We start from the raw sequence: 16,001 nt of genomic DNA, 5'->3' as shown, positions 1-16,001 counted from the left end.
ATTGGATGGAGTCTACTAAGTCGCTTTGCAGTTAAAACAGAGAGAAAAAAGACTTCTTCGGTGCTATAAACAAAACGTTAGAAATTGTTGTCTGCATAGAATCTACCAAAAGTAACGTCATAACAAGAGAAACACGGATGACATTACGATTTGACAAGTCTAGTACCAGTACAAGTCTAAACAATCCCGGATATCAGTGCAGGCTCAGGCTTTTGGAACCATGATGTTATTATAGGTGACTATAAAGGGCAAGTTGTCAACCTGTTTTGTAACACTAACAGGAAAAACTCCTTATGTCACCAGTGTAGGTGATGGGATAAAGGAGAGTTGACGAAGTCTTGGGGTAAATAGCGGACTCAGATCCAGACCAAATACTTTATTGCGGATAACTTTAGGTTTTGATTAGCATGAATCCTGCAAAAGGGCGAATTCGCCCAAGGCCCCCGGCTTATCGATCGCAGAGTGAGAATCAAACAACTGGCAAATCAGACATTCGAGGCACCTTAATTAAAAGTTTCTCGTCTCCAGCAAAGCTGTCTGATTTGGTTCCGCAGCTCCCGAAACAGTTATGCAGGAAAAAGAGCAGTGATACAACGAGAGAGAGGAGTCGAGCGTCGAACAGTAAACTAAAACCGATAGCAGCACGCGAGGCCGACCCTGACGTGCCCTCACAAAGAGGAGTTTCCTTCAAGAGAGACGGCGTTCTTACAAGAAGAGAGAAAGATGAACCGCTTTCTCTGCGCATGCGCGGAAATGACTACCAGGCTGACGAGGGAGAGCATGTGGAAGTTGACGCGCAGCTCAATCTGACAAGCGCGAAGACTCGACAGCATAGTAATAATCTTGTTAGCAAACATGTCGTGTATCACATCAACCAGGGAGAAGGTATCCCCCAAAGGGTGGCTCCATTGGATCCAACATTCCAGGGACTTCCTCAAAAGAAGAGAACTCAATCGCCATCAGAACGAGGCTCGTACCAGCCATCACCATGGAAACATTACAGAAACCAGTCAGAATGGGAGGAACACGAGGAGCAATATGGCGGCGAGGGGGATTGTGATATGGACTCGCATAAGATTATTATGATAAACAGCTGGATCGCAGACGTCACGCCAAAGACGATTCGTGATCACGACCACATCAGACTCCCAGAGATCTCAGGGGAGACCCCCTTGCCTAACACAATAAGCCCTAAAACAGCAGGGGAAATCCCCTTGCCAAGAACACTTTGCCCTAAAACAGCAGGGGATTCATGAATTAAAAGATGAACACAGATGATTGGTCAATAACTTGGGTTCATTTGAAAGAGTGACTGTTTCATAAGTTCAGCAGATGTCACGTGCTCAAGAGATCACATAAGCGTAACGCCAAGCTCCCATTAGCGACAATAACGTCATGTGATTGTGTTTTTGGCTTCCATTGGTCAGTTTTCAACCACAAAATCTAAAGTAACGGAGCGGTGGCAAACGTACATATAATAAACAGACATTTTTCGTATAAACTCTGATGACTTTACTTTGAACAATTTTGATAACATCAAGCGTGTTTTTTTCATATTTACTGCGTGCTGATATGATGTATACCGTATCATTGCCTTATACACAATAATAATACCAGTCTGGTGAATACAAAAATGTTGTTTCTTGAGGTCGCATACCCTTTAAGACCTATTTCAAATTGGGTTGTTCTCGGGAATCCATGTGTTGTAACCCGCTGTTGTCCATTGGTAAAACATAAATGGCGGAATCCCGGTCTCTGAAAAGACATAAACAAAAACATCTTTGCAAACCTGGGTTTATTTTAATTTACGCTTTTTTTTATTAATTTGATACCCGTCAATCAGGGTACACGGGCACTCCGATAGCAACCTTATTAGGTGTACCAAAGTCACAGAATGACCAATAGCGATCATGCACGCACCTGGGATATTCTTATGAACGTTTAGCTCTTGCAATAACATGTTTGGCAATAAAAGGACTTGGTATGTGGTCCCATGCAATGATATTATAGATCAACAAATAAGTTTCGCCATTATAAGTGATAAGACGATTACCCATACTGGTTTGTTCGTAGTTCAACCCCCCACATAATGCATTCAATCCATTAATTCGGGCACCTGCCTAGTACCGCTAATGGCTTTCCTTGTTTCAGAAGGTCTGCTTTTAAGTCGCTTTAAATAGTCTTAGAGAAAGCTCTCGGTACAAACACAACAAATAAAAGACTGGATGCAGGTAAGAAATATTGAGTAATTTTTGCATATTATGTTAAAATCCAAATGTAAGCAAATTAGGTGATGGTCTGGATTACCGATCTATTCGTTCACTTTTAGGTGACATAACTGTTAGTGCTACACTTTGAAAGGCCTGAAAAATCAAGCAAAAGACTATTACTTTAAGGTGACACCATCGCTAGTGCAGCACTTTGCTAGGCCTTTTTGACCACTACTTTTAGCAGGCATCATCCCATTAGGGCAACACGTAAGGCCATAGACCACTACTTTTTTGACATCGTAATGACAAGCTCATCTGTGCTGTCTTTTTCATACGCCAGGTCGTCTAGCTTGAACTATTACTGTCTGCAAACTCTAGAGCTAGCATATTGCTTCAAATACCACAGAGTGTTTTTATTCATCCATAAGTTAGGGTAGGGTAGCATCAATTGGGACTATATCAGGGAGTAAAATTTAAGGTAAGGTTCTATTGAGTTCTAAATCTCTTCCTTCGAGATCGGGGATATGGGTTGTTCACTGGATTATTCATAGTCTATCAAAGTGAGAAACTATCATTTGGTAGTAGTAGTTGAACATGAAATCGCGCAGAGATTATTTTCATGTATACAACGCTGAGAGTGGTAATTGGGATGTCGTCTTGAAAATGATAATGATAACCAATTTATATTAAGTAGACAGGACTTTGAATCTTAGCCTGGATACCCAGAAATCATTGCGGTCGCAGAAATCGATCGAGAAAACAGCAAAAATAAAGAAACAGTTAAAGACTTTCAAACTAAAAAAAAAGTTGAATGCACTAGGAGAATAGATATTATTTACAATATAACAAACTAAGAAATGCCAGTTGAAAAATCAACTGTTTTATGCCTCACAAAATAATATTACCTTAGAATAATCAATGCCCTTTCTTTGTTTTTCTGGTTGACCTACGAATGAATTTGAGATGTTTGTCTTCCGATGTTTGTCTTTTTCTACCCTATTCTATGTGCATTTTGACATGTCTCGTCTCGCTTTAAGCTTCTTTTCCATTTTTTTTCTACAAACTTCTTTTTCAGGAATTAGCGTACCATTTAAAGTGATTATGGCGAGTTGTTTTTAAAAACGTAGGTCTCGACGTTTTAAGAAAGAAGCCATGCTGGTCTTACATAAAATTTACACAAAATAAACGCAAAAGACTCGATCATAGTATTTGTGCTTCCCAATTTTCTCTCTATCAAAGCGGTAGAGAGTCACTTCAATTATGGAAGATGAAAAAAAGTTCAAATAAAAAGTTAAATAAATGGTCATGACGTTAATAAAAAAAGCAATTTTAAAGAAGGCGACGTTGACTTGTATATAGTATATGGGCTTGCTTAGAAATTTAGCATAGCACATTGTTTTACTGGCGCAGGAACAAAAACAGTTCGAGGTATCCGAGTTCGAGTTATCCGTGTTCGAGTTATCCGAGTTCAATAAAACCGAGTTCGGGTTATCCGAGTTGGAGTTAATCGAGTTCGCATTATCCGGGTTGGAGTTAATCGAGTTTAAGTTATTCGAGTTCGAGTTATCCCTGTTCGAGTTATCAGAGTTCAAGAAAACCGAGTTCGAGTTATCCGAATTCAAGAAAACCAAGTTCGAGTTATACGAGTTCGAGTTATCCGTGTTCAAGTTATTCGAGTTCAAAAAAACCAAGATCGCGTTATCCGAGTTGGAGTTAATTGAGTTCAAGTTATCCGATTTCAAGCCAACCGATTTCGTGTTATCCGAGTTGGGGTAATCGAGTTCGAGTTATCCGAGTTGGAGTTAATCGAGTTCGAGTTATCCGAGTTCAAGAAAACCAAGTTCGAGTTATCCGAGTTATAGTTATCTGTGTTCGGGTTAACCGAGTTCAGGAAAACCGAGTTTGCGTTATCCGAGTTGTAGTTAATCGAGTTCAAGTTATCCGAGTTCAAGCCAACCGATTTCGAGTTATCCGAGTTGGGGTAACCGAGTTCGGGTTATCCGAGTTGGAGTCAATCGAATTCGAGTTATCCGAGTTGGGGTAATCGAGTTCGAGCTATCCGAGTTGGAGTTAATCGAGTTCGAGTTATCCGAGTTGGGGTAACCGAGTTCGAGATATCCGAGTTGGAGTTAATCGAGTTGGAGTTATCCGAGTTGGGGTAATCGAGTTCGAGCTATCCGATTTCGAATTATCGGGGCCCCATTATTATTCCAGATCTTTTCATATTTTTTGAAAAAAAAAAGAAGAGGATTTGCATCATTCGGACGTTTTACCGCGACAAACGCAGTTTGAATCAATAAGCTCAAAAGATCAATTTGGATTTTATATGAAAGTTGGAAGCCGAGATAATTACTCGTTCCTCTTTCATCCGCCGCAAGCCGCTACAATCACACAATAGACTTTATCGATCTTCCCATAAGCGCAATTTAAGAATGAATTTTTCGGACTTCCTTTTCATGCTTTTACTAGACCTTTTTATTAAAGTGGTGGCAAAGACCTAGCGAAATTATATCTCCTATGCAACGTAAACTAATAAACTTTTGGTTTGCAAATAGCAGCAAAACATTGCCTTGAGCAATTTGAATCGGAATGATTAACTTTTATTCTGTTAAAGAAGTGCGTTATTTATTGCTTTGAACATCTGTTAGGCGTCAACTTTCGTCTCATCCTAGCGGCGGAAGCCAGCCCGCTGTGACCTGCTGGATAACTGACAGCTCCGTCAGCTAAATTTAGTCAAATGGAACCCACCTTGTTGTAAACACTAGGTCTTTGCTTTGTTTTCGTCTATAGCTAAGCCAGTGAAAGAGAATAGCTTCGATCTTTCTGGTTGATTAATCTCGTCAGATCCTTCCTGAATGATTAGGGTTAAATCTCGAATAGATTTTAGCAGGTAAAAAGACAAATCCTCTCATCATTGACCGCATGCATTAAATGTAAGGTAAGTGGATGTTCAATTGCGGTCAGACATGAAGTACTTCTATCAATTTGCACTAAAAAGGGAAAACCAATAAATGGGTCAGAACAGAAAAATGTAATTTAAGCTTTATGTTTGTGTACGGGCCCTTTACCTCGGAAACGTATAATTTCCAAGATATATTAAATACCTTGCGATCATCCATGTAGATATGGATTTATGATCATTTTTTAACCCTGCACCGGGTCTACTGATTTGCCATAACCGATCTCAAGAAGCCAAAAGAAAAGGTTAAAAAAATTAAATAAAATGAGCTATCAACAACTGACAGTTGAGACGATGGTCGTCAAGTATGGTCGTCTGCTGGTAAAAAGGAAGACTAAGACTAAGAGAACGAGATCAATCGTAACTAACATGGGATAAATACGTGCACTTTCCGATATGCTTGCCCCAACCGCTATATTTTGCATGACAGTTAAAAATATTTTAGTAGAAGATACATTGAAGTCAAGGCTGCAATTTTGTAATATCTGCACAATACTGCTCCACAACAGGATTTATAAGGCGATAACCGATCGGTAACGTCTTCTCATAAGGGTTACATAAAACAATATACAACGTCTCTTATGAGGGTAAAATAAATCAATCTTCAAAGGTCAACAACGATAGCAATGGAGTTTTTACTTAAAATATTCAGGAAAAACATTATTATTTTCTTAAGCCCACTAGTACTGCTAAACCTAGTACGCTTTTAAGCGTATTATCATGAATAGAAAGACTACTTTAAAAATCCACTTTTATTGATAGCCATTCACCAAGCAATGTATCATTTTACGTCTTAAAATAAGAGATAACAATGGTCCACAATTTAACTTATAAACAGTGATTTCCATGTTTCATGATTAAACCATCAGGGAATAAAAATTTATATTAGCAGAATACACTGTATTTTTTTTTCGACCTTTAATTTTTCCAATTTTCTATAACACAATTTCACTGTTGCATTCGTAAGAATATTTCAATCGTTAAAATGATTTCCAATTATTACTTCTAAAAACACTATTTGGTATGATTTCATATTCACTATTTGATATGATTTCATATCGATCTCTTCTTTTCGTCGGTGATCTTGACTCCTCTTGGTCCAGTCAGTTCCTGGTCGGTTCCTAATGGCAAGGGGAGGGGGGGGGGGGGAGCAATTAGTGCTCAAGATACACCAAAGTTACTTATATTTTTTTAACCTGAGTATCAGGCCCTCCTATGTTTCTATCGCGCCGGCAATAGAACAATAAAATATTTTTCTATAAAGAATTGTGGAGTATACGGCTGGTAACATTATTTTTAAGCGATTTAGACTAATTTTCTTTTTGAATCCTGAAGTAGGAACTGATTATGTTCTGTGACGCAGGTAGACGTATCTAAGGAAGTGGACAATGAAAGAAAAATAACACTAAAAGAGAGCGGGATCTAAGGAGAAACAGCCAAAAAGAGTGAATTTTTTTAGAAATTTGCATCAATTTTATACCAGTTTCTTATGTGTTTCCTTCTCACTATTATAAGCACACATAGGGAAGTAGAGACTGGAACACACTTTGTTTTGAAATGATATGAATGCAAGATACAGCTTCAACTTATAAGTGAACAACAAGATATAGCAGAAAATAAAGAATGCTTTTGGTGTCGTTAACTAAAATAAAAATAATTTGATATAAACCTATTTTTCAAAAGACGTTTTCATTGCAAATGGCGAATAGGGTAAAGATGAGTCTCTACATACACTGTAAGTATATATATTTGTAGAATAAATATTATAAGTAAACTAAGCGCATGAGCTTGCATATAATACTAATATGACGAGTCCCTTGGCATTATTCGATGACACCGCTGCCATTTGTCATTTGCGCTAAAATATATATTTTAAAATAGGTGTAGGCTAAATTTTCATATTGGGTACAGTAGTCTCCTTTGCATTACCCGCACAAGCTAACACAGGGGGGTTCGCAGGGCGCGCGCGCACCCCCATTGGCAGCCAAAAAGTGGGTCATTTCTTATTAAGGAATGAATCTTCAAAAATTATGCTTTTTATGATACCTATGACTGCGCAAATCTACCTCCTTCCCCCCCATATCCCATCAGCCAATCCTTGGAGCGCGCCGCTTGCCGGCTCTTATTTGGGTTTATTCGGAAATTCCGGAAATTCGGAATTCGGAAATTTAGATGTATTTGAGCGAGATAAAAAATCTCTGACAACAACAACGAATACATTCAGAAGTTGAAAGTGTATTTTTTTGGGTTGATCTATGTAAAACAATATTAAGGTAACAATAATAATAATAAGGTAACAATAATATTTTGAGCGTTTTATTTGATCATGTTTACACAAAGCCTTCAATTCATAGTTTTGTTTCTGTTTATCAATAACTGTGGGAGATTCTCGTTAATTTAGTGGTTTATTACTAGCATTGTACTGTGTGTGATAGAGAATTAAAACTCCAAGGATTATATTATTTATTTAAACGGAATATATATTGTTTAAAAGCAAACCGGCCTTTTTTGTCCGTGAGCAGTGTTTAGCGTGAGCGAGCAGAGAATTGACAGTAAATTGGCATAAGCAGCGGCGTAGCCAGGATTTTTAAGAGGGGGGGGGTCCCAAAATGCCCTTTCAAGGCATTTTCTCCTGTATTTTAGATAATTTCTCATCCATTTACTGTATTTTTGGCTGCTAGAAGGGGGGGGGGGGGCTGGGCCATAAGTTAGTCTTTTTCATCTTGTCTTTTTCCAAATTCAATTACAGTCTTTATTAATATTTTTTCAGCTGCTGTATACTTTTGATCGATGCTCATACAATTTGGCAATTCATTTCACGATTCATGTTTTTCATTTCTTATTTAAAAATTTATGGATAGTAGTTTTTATGGAAAACGAAAGGTAGGAATACCTATATTATTTAGCACTGGGTTTAACAAGATAAAATGCATCTTAAGTATTCACTAATAGCTGTGGCAAATGTCATCAATCTTCGTTCAAAATTAGACCCAGACAAGGACAGGGCTTGTTTTAGTATTCTACTTGTGATCAATGCTCAACATTCATAAGGACCTTTGACTGTAGAATCCTGCTCCTTCACAGCCCTTCTACCAGATTCTATATGGCAAAATGAAAACATATTTAGGCGTTATTGTTTAAGGCTCAGATAGAAAGTGAAAATTGCGAAAGCGGAAATAAAATATTCTTTAAATATTTTCAGATCACTTAAATTTCAAAAGCATAGTTCCTAATGTGACTATAAAGCCAGCTACCAATCCATGTGATACTACGTCGCTTCGAAACCACTTGAGAGTAATTCAAGTATGACTCTGTTACATATCAGATCGCTAAAATAACTCTCGGTGGGTATATTATCATTGCGACATCACCTCTTTCCCATCACAGCTTTCTCAACATCATTAATATTGCAGTTTGTAGCACCTTTTCTCTCCAAATACTATATTATTGCTAAATATCCATTACTTATAGTCATTTCATTAAATGTTTGCAATTCACCCCCAATTTTTTTTTTATTTTATATATGTCGATTTTTCTACTATTCTTTTTCTTCGCATCCAATTAGCCACACTATTAACATACAGACTAAACGTAAAGTCAGTTGATCGTGTAGCTAAAGTTGATCAAAAAAGCAAGACAATTATGTGTAAGGTTCAAAGGGAGGTTATTTGGATAGGTTGGACCGTACATTTAGAAATAAACTTCGATGGTAACTAAGCGAGTTCGTCTCGATGGAAATTGAAAATGACGATAATCGGCAAAGGTGGAAGTACTAATTTGGCGTCTTTGAAGAAGAGATTGGCAAACAGCGGCGATGAAAACCACCTGTTTAGCAATCACCGAGTCACGAGGCCTTTGACAGAGTCTCGGCCTTCAACTGGACTAATCGTCACGTCCATATAAGAATAAGTAAGAAGTGGGCAAGCCAGGTCACTCAAGAGCTGAAACGTCCATAGTTAAGTACAATAATCAAGGCACATCGATCAGAATAGCCAGCAAAGGCAAGTTCTTAACTATTCAAATGTCAGTAACCGTCCTTATTACACTAGGATACGTATCCTAATAACTTTGAAGTCATTTTGAAGTCACATAGCTTGCTTATAGCCTAAATAAACATTTTTCAGTTAAAAGGGGGTTCTTTGCTTACCCCACAGGCAAGGTTGCTTGTTCGTAGCTCGGAATTCGGCTGTTCTGCTGAGAGGGGACGAGTAAAGCGTTTTTTGTGTGAAATGTTGTCAAAAAATTTGCCTTAAAACTAAGAGGATGCCTTGTTGTTGTCAAATTCACGTGTAATACACGATTTGGGGGGGGGGTTTCTTAACGGAATTTATGACTTCTCTCCCCCTACTAAGGAAAGAAACAAGGTTGGAGGCGCCATTTTCGGTAGCACTCAAATACCGCCGAAATTCGAGAGGAAAAAACAACAAACAAAATATTTTTATCTCGCAGACCTATGCCAGGGTACACTTACATTCCATATGTGGCAAAACATCCGAGCTAAACTATTTTCCCTGGCCGCTAGCCGTATTTTAAAACGAGAAAGTAGCCACTAACATCCTTGACCGACGCCGTTGTACGATTAGTTACGCTTGACCGCGCTGGGAAGGAGCACAGGTAGCCCAGGCAATGGTTGCTTGTTCGTAGCTCGGAACTCGGCTGATCTGAGAGGGGACGAGTAAAGCGTTTTTTGTAGAATTTTGTCAATACAATTGCCTTAAAACTTAGAACATGCCTTAATTTTATCGACAACATTCTACAAAAAACGCTTTACTCGTCCCCTCTTAGATCAGCCGAGTTCCGAGCTACAAACAAGCAACCATTGCCTGGGCTACCTGTGCTCCTTCCCAGCGCGGTCAAGCGTAACTAATCGTACAACGGCGTCGGTCAAGGATGTTAGTGGCTACTTTTTCGTTTTGAAATACGGCTAGCGGCCAGGGAAAATAGTTTAGCTCGGATGTTTTGCCACATATCGAATGTAAGTGTACCCTGGCATAGGTCTGCGGGATAAAAATATTTTGTTTGTTGTTTTTTCCTCTCGAATTTCGACGACATTTGAGCGCTACCGAAAATGGCGCCTCCAACCTTGTTTCTTTCCTTAGTAGGGGGAGATAAGTCATAAATCCCGTTAAGAAACCCCCCCCAAAATCGTGTATTACACGTGAATTTGACAACCACAAGGCATGTTTTAAGTTCTAAGGCAATTTTTTTGACAACATTAAAAAAAAAAAAAAAAAAACGCTTTACTCGTCCCCTCTCAGAACAGCCGAATTCCGAACTACGAACAAGCAACCATTGCCTGGGCTACCTGTGGTTACCCCTTCACTTAGAAATCAAGAGTTTTTCGCCATTATGAGTAATATCTAAGCGCAACTACTAGTGACGTTTTTTGTTAACATCCCAATAAGACATTTTCGACATTCAATAACATTACCTCTTGCAAGTTATATATTCACAATAGGTAATTGTTTACTTTTAATAATACATGTCTCCGATGGAAAGATCGATGAATACTATAATTATTTGCAACACTATTAAAATCCATATAAGATAGAATGTTTTTTTTATGAGAGGAACGCTAAATTCGTCAAAACTCATATTTAAAAAATGATAGCAAGGGCAAATTTCTTTTCTTTCTTAATTCATTATGAATTTCTTTCGAAATCGAGTTTTCTTTACAGTATCACACATTATGCAAGAAATGAAGTACCGAATGTTTTCTCCCGCCACCTGCTAAACAATCCGGTGAATTCCGTTAAAGCTTAAATAATAATAATAATAATTATGAAAAAAAAGTAGGTTTCAAGGCACGCGTAGATCAAGGGCTGTTTACACCATAAAAAGTATTATGTAATAGCAATTAATGTCAAGAGTCGTTTGCATACTTACAGCTGCAAAACTAAGTGGAACTGATGAAATATGATCTTTTTTTACATTATAACGGGGAAGGTATAAAGAGGGAGCTTAAAAGATTCTACGATAGGCCTAGACGGATTAAAAAAGAAAACGCAAAGAGTAACACAGCTGATTAGTTGCACAGTCGACACATGTGTGCTCCGCTGCCCATAAGTACAAACAACACCCAATCTGTTGATTTATTACATATTCTGGATTGCTAATTCTGGAGTCAGTGTAACATCTAAGCAAGACACATGCAACACAACTGTTTTTTTCCTATCTAAAATTCTAAAAATCGAAACAAATTCCGAGATTTTCTAAAAAAATTATTTATACATCTTATTGGCTGTAAGAAAATCTCGTATCGCTGAATGAACAAATCACAACGCCCGCATTATCTTAGCTATATAATAACACAGCTTATTTTTATTTATAATTGGGCTGTTTAATGCTTGAAGTAAAAGCCTTCGCTCCATACTCCCATCTTAGGTTTAAATCGACGTCCCCTAAGGAAACGGATGTGCATTTTGTTAGCGTTTCCCACATCTCCCCCATGCCCCCTTCTCAAAGTTGCATTATACATCTTCAAGCAATTTAAAGGCGAACCTCCAATTGTTACATAATTAATTTCACTGACAGTTTAACAGTTTAACAATTAAAAAAAAATTCCTATTCAAAACATCGTTGAATCTGGTTTATGAATTAAGCTTTTATTATTGGAAAGGCTAAAAAATAAGATGGCGTACTAAAACACGGTGGTAATAATGGCTAAATGTCGAGATCCTCAGATAATTTTTTTGGGACGCTATTCTGACATTTAAGACCAAAACATTTTTTTTTATCAAAACTAATGATTTGTCGAAGGCCAAACATTAGATTGACTGAGCTAGCCGTATACGGACCTGTTAGCCACACACGGAGTAGCTAAGGGCTAACAGATCGGCCGAGATTGGGCGAATTGAGACGACTGAAAGGCAGCCGAATTTTTGTAATATCATAGTAGCACCGTGAAAGCATTAATTTGATTTAAGTAAATGGAAATAACCACATTATTTTTCCGCTGGGTTTTACGAAGGCATCCTTTGAGTTGCCGGTTTCTTTTTTATGACATTTGTGGGGGGGAAATAAATTTTCTTTAAATTTACATATTTCCCCTGATATTGTCACATTTTTGTTAAGACAGTATGTATCTAATATCGATGCATGTCCAACAATATGTATTGTCAACTATCGATAATATGCATAGGTAAATTACAAAAGAATAACAGCGAAGTCACACGTTTTTTTTTTTTAATTTCGAGGCTTGAAGAAAATATATTTGATTGCCTTGAATTCCCTTTAATATATATTGCTTATAGCCCTAACGTTTTACTGGGCAGTGGGCCACACAAGCGAACAACGCAAGCGAGTGAAATAATGCAAAGTAAAATATTTTATGTGACATGTAATATTTGACATTTGAATGGCAATAAATATGATAAATACAAATACATAGAAAATACAGCATAAACAACCAGATTTTTATGTCCATAGCTGGTTAAAACATTTACTAGCCATTCTAGTCATTCTCTATCTTCAGTTACTAAGCAACTGAGAAGGTCATTTTGAGAATTTCCAACTAAATGAAGAATGAGAAAAAGTTTCACATATGGATTACAGTTCAGCCAATCAGATTTGCTTTGCTAATGTGTAATTATGTAGTGCTTATAAGGAGTCCTTAGGGTTTTTGTGTAAGATACCTCTATTCGAGGTTCAGTTAAGGAGAATAAGCCTGTATCGTAAAAATACGTTTCATCAGTATTTGTTCAGCTTTGGCAATCCGTCACTTGACACGAGAATCCGCAAACACTTTCAAAATTGCTCACGCCAAAGATTTAATCACTATTTATTCATTCCGTCTGCAAGATTAGCAGGGTAAGTTGATTTAGTTAAACTCGATAGCCCACTAATGATTAAAAAGACGAAGGCCTTTTACTATACTGCTTTAAAAACGCCGCAAAACCGCTACCATTTGACATTGCTTTTAAAAACAAAAAGCTTCGACGCCGACCTATAGTTTTTATTTACCATTCTATTCCAGTCAAGTATCGCCGTATGCAAGTGACGAAAAAAAACAAGGATTTTAAAAAGTGAGTGGCAACAAGGATTTTTGCTTAGGAATACTTTATGAGTAGCTTGATCAAATTCCTTTGAAATATTTAGTAAGTTTCATGATTTTACCTTTATATAACGCACATTTATCTTGTTTTGTTTTGCTTATTACATAAAGAAAGATAGCTGTTTCTTTTTTCGTGCCCAATCGTGATATTGTTTCGCACACTCGAAAATTCAACAAAACGCAGATGTTTTTGTTAGTTTGGTTTTAGTGATTCCTAAAATTCTCTAAAATTCCCGCTGATTACATTCTAGGATTACAGAATTGCTAAGCGACTCGTAGAGCTAAAACTATTCATAAACAGAGGTATCGTGCAATGTTAGAATCACGGCATTAGTTTTTCGAAATTTTAAGCTCGAAAACCATATGCATAAATTCTAACTGAATAAATGATAGAAAATAAATAAAAGGAATAAATACATTGAATATATGCTAATAAATAAATAAAATTGATTATTTGATCTAAACTTACTAAGAAGAACCCCTTTGTTGCTTACTTTTTTTTAGGTAAACACCCGCGTATGTAAGAACTTAGTTTTTTTTTTTTTGGATGTAACCTTAAGCAGGTTCTTATATGGGTGCTTTGTGACATTTCTTAGATAGGTTCTAATTTTTATATGTATTTCTTTACAATTCCAGATTAATTTATTTGGTTTGATATAGAGATAACAATGAATGGAAGAGTTATTGATAAATTAATTTGTAAAAAAAAAACAGACCTCCTATCCCTTAAAGTAATTATTTCAATTTTCATTATTATGTTTAACTGATATGTAAGATACATAGATAAATAATGTATCACAATTATAAAAGGGTTCTAATTTGATAATTTTAGGCTAGAAGGTTCTTAAATTTAAGGTTCTTATAAACGTTTTACACGAAACATCACTGTTAATAAGGAAGCGCTTGGAGGCGTTTAACCGGGGTTTCTTTGATATGTTTATCCAGTGTTTTTCGCTCTGCGCCAAGTCGCGGCCGCCATGTTGTTTTGCTCTCCTCCCCAGTTCGTCCGCGGCCAGAATAATACAAGATGGCGGCTACATCTCGGCGCACACCAGAAAAACACACGCCTCAAGCATACTATTAACAAGGAAACGCTTTGCGACTGGAAATTGGACGTGGTTCTCTATTTAAAATATTGGGTATTGCTTTTCAATTTTTTTGTCTACAGCTATACAATGCTTCACTAATGTTTTCAACAGCCGATAATGAAAACTTTTGACATTAATGATATAAAATTGCACTGCACGATTTTATTTTCCCCGCGGACAAATCGCTTAGCCAATATGATTTTGAAGTTGACCACTGAACTTACACCAAACGCTGACTTAATAGTCATTAATATTTCTCTTGACGACTGCGTCCGTGAAAGACTGGGCCATTATTATTCCTAATATGAGAACTACGCTTACGAATGTGCCTTCCAGCAATGCCTTTATTTCTAATCATTTCATTAAGGTTCTCAATTTATGATAAAGGGTCATTATAAAAGGCGCCCGGTCACACGGGACATATCTCGCCATCATCACTTTCGTTTAAAAAGCCTTATTGAAAATATGGATTTATTGCACCGGCAGTATTGTTTAAAGAGGCTAATAAACTACCGTGATTAGCTCTAAATATCAGAAACCTTTAAAAAACGTTTCGGTGTCACAAATGGGGACATCTATTGTTACAATCGCTCTCGTTACAGCTTGTTGTGAAGTATTGGACGAGGCGCCTGAAAACTCAGGTAAAACTAAGGCCTAACAAGAACCACAGTAATGTCTATATTTGAACTTTCTTTCTGAACCATATTCTTGCTTGCTTCTATGCTTTTAAGCGTGACTATTGAAAACGAAATATAGCCGTCCCCGATACTAATGCTTTGACATTTTTTTCCGTGGACTAAGAATGTAAGGGATTAGAAAAACAGCTGTATGTCTTGTACTATTACTCGAACGTGTTGTCGGAATGGTTTGCTTTTTATCAGTGCCTTTCATTTTTTTTTTCATCTGATTTTTTTTCATATTTTTTTTCTTTGATTATACCGTAAAATCTTTTGAGTAAAAAAAAACAAGACTCATTGCAAAATGTTCAATATAAAAGATAAGATGATGGCGATGTGTAGAAATCGGCCTGAAAACACAAGTCTGTTTTTTAGTTGTTCGTTGTGAGGTTCTAAAATAAATAAAAACACTATGTTTTTTATAAGTCATGTCTCATCTATCAGAACTATTATTGCTATTTCTAGATGGACAAAAAAGACAAATAAGATTTGCCAATCGCCATTTGCCGTTTCCACTGACGTTTTTTGATATAGGTGTATACTGAATAAAAACTAGAAATCAAAGCAATGATCTCAGAATGCATAATAATTCAACAGTTATAATTTTCCTTTCGCATTCCAAGAACAAAGAAGTGCACAAATCAATGAGACTTCCCTAGATAAGGCAGAAATAGATGTACACAAAAATGGTAGAGTGCAACAGTGAATTAAACGTTAACATGAATAAACTCTCGAGCAAAGTCGTCGTCTTTCGATTACTAGGTTTATTTTTTCGTTTACGAATATAATCCAGATGGTAGTTTTTTTTTAATGTTTTTGATAAACCGTTTTTGATAAACCGTTCAGCGTTCAAGAACGCCGCACGTGAAAGAGCTGTCACGTGTTTTTGTGTCAAGCCGCGACGCGTACTTAAATGGATACTTTTGATGGCATGAAAGTGCATTTCTAGTAAACATAATAGACGCCTCAGGCTTCACAACTATCGCAAACTTCGCCTATAGTTATGTCGCCATC

The 16,001-nt window shown here is 37.0% G+C and overlaps 1 protein-coding gene across 5 annotated transcripts in view; it reads left to right on the top strand.

The window, feature by feature from the left end:
- The first annotated feature begins 2,112 nt into the window (after window positions 1-2,112).
- The window catches only part of LOC5512057 (soluble guanylate cyclase 89Db), a 26,894-nt gene continuing 13,005 nt past the window's right edge, over window positions 2,113-16,001 (top strand). The window contains exons 1-2 of one of the 5 annotated variants that reach the window (XM_048725362.1): window positions 11,927-12,978; window positions 13,145-13,193. The gene's annotated coding sequence lies outside the window, so the exon portion shown is untranslated. Of the gene's footprint in view, window positions 2,232-4,227; window positions 5,149-11,926; window positions 12,979-13,144; window positions 13,194-16,001 lie in introns of those variants that run through there. The other 4 variants (XM_032381430.2, XM_048725361.1, XM_032381431.2 and 1 more) reach the window with 4 other exon arrangements.

The sequence above is a fragment of the Nematostella vectensis genome, chromosome 3 (genome assembly GCF_932526225.1).
Source record: "Nematostella vectensis chromosome 3, jaNemVect1.1, whole genome shotgun sequence".
Lineage (NCBI taxonomy): Eukaryota > Metazoa > Cnidaria > Anthozoa > Actiniaria > Edwardsiidae > Nematostella > Nematostella vectensis.
This window is presented reverse-complemented; position numbering and strand designations above follow the sequence as displayed.